This window comes from Mastomys coucha, unplaced genomic scaffold, assembly GCF_008632895.1.
Source record: "Mastomys coucha isolate ucsf_1 unplaced genomic scaffold, UCSF_Mcou_1 pScaffold14, whole genome shotgun sequence".
Taxonomy (NCBI): Eukaryota; Metazoa; Chordata; class Mammalia; order Rodentia; family Muridae; genus Mastomys; species Mastomys coucha.
This window is the reverse complement of record NW_022196896.1, coordinates 4,766,402-4,770,023: the sequence shown is the minus strand read 5'-3', so window position 1 is coordinate 4,770,023 and position 3,622 is coordinate 4,766,402.

Genomic DNA, 3,622 nt, shown 5'->3' with positions numbered 1-3,622 from the left:
CCGACTGTGGCAAACAATTCAGGTGTGATTAGCCTGTTCAGGGCTCGGGGAAGGGCACAGGTCTTAAGTCCAATTAGAGAGCTGTTGGTAACTCCAAGGTTTGTGTGCCATACTGGTTGGTATTGTGGGTAGGCATCATCGTTGGTAGGACTGTTCCTCCTTTGGAAGCTTCATGGTGCCTGCTGGTCCTCAAGGAGGAAGCTTTACAATCAGTTCCAGCTCAGGGGCTCCGCTTCTCCATGTCTGAACAATAGTGACTTACCTTCCACCTCTAGGGGGCAACCAAGGGCAGTAGCAATAGTCTGTAATGTTGAGAGAATTTCTTAGAGAACCCTGATGAACAACTCAACAGAGGGCTTCTCATGCCTGATTCTGGGGGTTTGGTTGATAGTCTTCAGGTCCTGAAGGAAGCATTATTAGCCCAGATGGGAGATTTTCATTTAAACTGTGTATATATATGCACAGACCTAAGTGCATGGTAGGTTTTCTAGGTAGTTAATAGTATAACTCCTCAAGACTTTCTCGAGACTTTCTTTACTGTTATCTTACACTCTCTCTCCTGTATTTATCTCCCTTTCTCTCCCTAATTAGACACCACCTCCTATTTTGCCCAGTAAGATCACGTGTGCCCTGGTATTCCCCTCTTTATTGCCCGATCACCAACAATGCCCCCCCCCCTTTTTTTTACTTTTCTGGTTTCTGCAGTTATTACAAATATGTACTCACATCTGAAGATGTTGAGCTAGAAGTCTCAGATGACAGAGGACATTTGATATTTGTCTTTTTGGGTCTGGTTTACCTCACTCAATATGATTTTTTCTAGTCCCATTAATTTCTTTCCAAAATTCATGATTTCACCTTTTTATTTTTACAGTTGAATAGTATGACACACTGTATGTATACTACATTGTGGGGCCCCAGGCCAGCTAAGGGGTGGTAGAACATTGCTCACACCTTAGACATCTCTCAGAGAGCATGGCAGAATGAGACCTCTCTCTACCCAAATGAGGCTTGGACCTACTCACCTTCATAGAGACAAAAGCCACAATCTCTATAAAGCCAGATAGCCTAATGTTTCCCTCCAGAGAACTGGCTTCTGAGAACCATGGGGCAGGCAGTCTGCTAATGTAGTGATACGCTTGGAAGGCTCCTGCCTCTGCTGCAGTTCCTCCTTCCTTGCCCTCTCTCTTTCTTTCCCTCTCCCCTGACTTGAGCTATACAAGCCAGCCCCACTATTCTAACAAACAAGCTCTTCTCTAAAACAGTCAACCAGGTCCTTCGTACTCACCCAGACCTGAAACTCTGCTCCCCAGCTGCTCCTTATCCTGAGACCTCTGGATGATCCCGGGCAGGGGACCCACATACATTGCCATTATCCATTCATCTTTGAAAGGCATTTAGGTTGCTATTAATAGAGCAGGAATGAACAAGGCCGAGTCCATATCTGTGGAGTAGGATGGCAAGTACTTTGGGTGAATGCCAAGGCGTGTTACAGCTAGATCAGATGGTAGAATTATTTTTAGCTTTGTGGGGATTCTCCACACTGATTTCCACCATCAGAGAAGGAGGGTTTCCTTTCCCCACATCCTCTCCTGCATTTGTTGTCAGTTGTTTTGCTGATCTTTGCCATTCCGACTGGGATAAGATGAAATCTCAAAGTTGTTTTGATCTAAATTTCCCTAATTGCTAGAGATGCTGAATACTGTTTTAGATATTTTTATCCACTATTTTTTCTTATCTTGAGAATTTTCTGTTCAAGCCTCAAGTCCATTTTTAAATGGAACCTTCCTTCCTTCCTTTCTTTTTTCAGTTCTTTTTATATTCTGGACATTAATCTGTCAGATGTATAGTTGAGGAGGATTCCCCCCGACTCTGTGGGCTTCCCCTTCGCCAGGGTGATTGTTTCCTTAGCTGTGCAGATTTTTAGTTTCAATGCAAAGTTGTTGACTTTAATTCTTGGGCAAATGAGTGCTATTCACAAAGTCCTTTCCCACACCTTTGTCACGGAAGGTCCTGTCTGTGCTTTCTTTTACAAGTTTTGGTGCTCAAGTTTCAGGCTTAGGTCTTTGATCTATTTGCAGTTAGTTTTCGCACAAGGCGATAGATTTGGATCTAACTTCATCCTTCTGTGTGTGGACATCCATCTCCCCAGCAGTGTTTGTTGAAGATGCTTTCTTTTCTTCAGCACATGTTTTTGGCATCTCTGCTAAATATTAAATGGCTGAAGCCATTTGTACTCATGTTTGGGCCTCATGTTTTGTCCCATTGGTCTACATGTCTGTTTTTGTGGCAGTACCATATTATTTTTATTACTTTGGGTCTGTAATACAGCTTAAGATATGGAATGGTGGGGTAGGAGAGATGGCTCAGTGGTTAAGAGCACTTGGTGCTCTTCCAGAGGTCCTGAGTTGAATTCCTAGCAACAACAAAGTGGCTTGCAGCCACTGTAAAGGGATCTGGTGCCCCTCTTCTGGCATGCAGATAGAGCACTCATACATAAAATTAAAAAATAAGCCGGGCGGTGGTGGCGCATGCCTTTAATTCCAGCACTTGGGAGGCAGAGGCAGGTGGATTTCTGAGTTCGAGGCCAGCCTGGTCTACAGAGTGAGTTCCAGGACAGCCAAGGCTACTCAGAGAAACCCTGTCTTGAAAGAACCAAAATAAATAAATAAATAAATAAATAAATAAATAAATAAATAAATCTTTTTTTTCATGGTACTAAAAAATCAAAGATTTATTCTGAAAAATAAATGAAGACTTCATGTCCATATTTGGGGAAACAGAATGCATTTTTCTTTTGTAAGGCATCTTTCACAATCAGCAAAGGCCAGGTATATTTTTTTCTTTTTTCTTTTGTTAGATATTTTCTTTATTTACATGTCATATGATTTCTCCTTTCCCAGTTTCCCCTCCAAAAAAAAAAAAAAAAAAAAAAAAAAAAAAAAAAAACAAAAAACAACAAGAACAAATCCCTGTTCCCTCTCCTCTCCCCCTGCTCCCCACCCCACCCTTTCCCTCTTACTGGCCCTGGCATTCCCCTACACTGGGGCACAGAACCTTCACAGGGCCAAGGGCCTCTCCTCCCATTGATGACTGACCTGGCCATCCTCTACTATACATATGCTGCTGGAGCAATTAGTCCCACCACGTGTACTCTTTGGTTGGTAATTGAGTCCCTGGGAGCTCTGAGGGTACTAGTTAGTTCATATTGTTGTTCGTCCTAAGGGGCTGCAAACTCTCCAGCTCCTTCGGTCTTTTCTTTAACTACCTTCATTGGGGACCCTGTACTCAGTTCAATGGATGGCTATGAGCCTCTACTTCTGTATTAGTCAGGTACTGTCAGAGCCTCTCAGGAGATAGCTATATCAGGCTGGAGTGCCCTTCCTTCAGTCTCTGCTCCATAGTTAGTCTCTGCAACTCCTTCCATGGGTATTTTGTTCCCCCTTTTAAGAAGGAGTGAAGTGTCCACATTTTGGTCTTCCTTCTTCTTGAGTTTCTTGTGGTTTGTGGATTATACTTCGAGAATTCCGAACTTCTGGGCTAATAACCGCTTATCAGAGAGTGCATACCATGTGTGTTCTTTTGTGATTCCGTTACCTCACTCAGGATGATATTCTCCAGA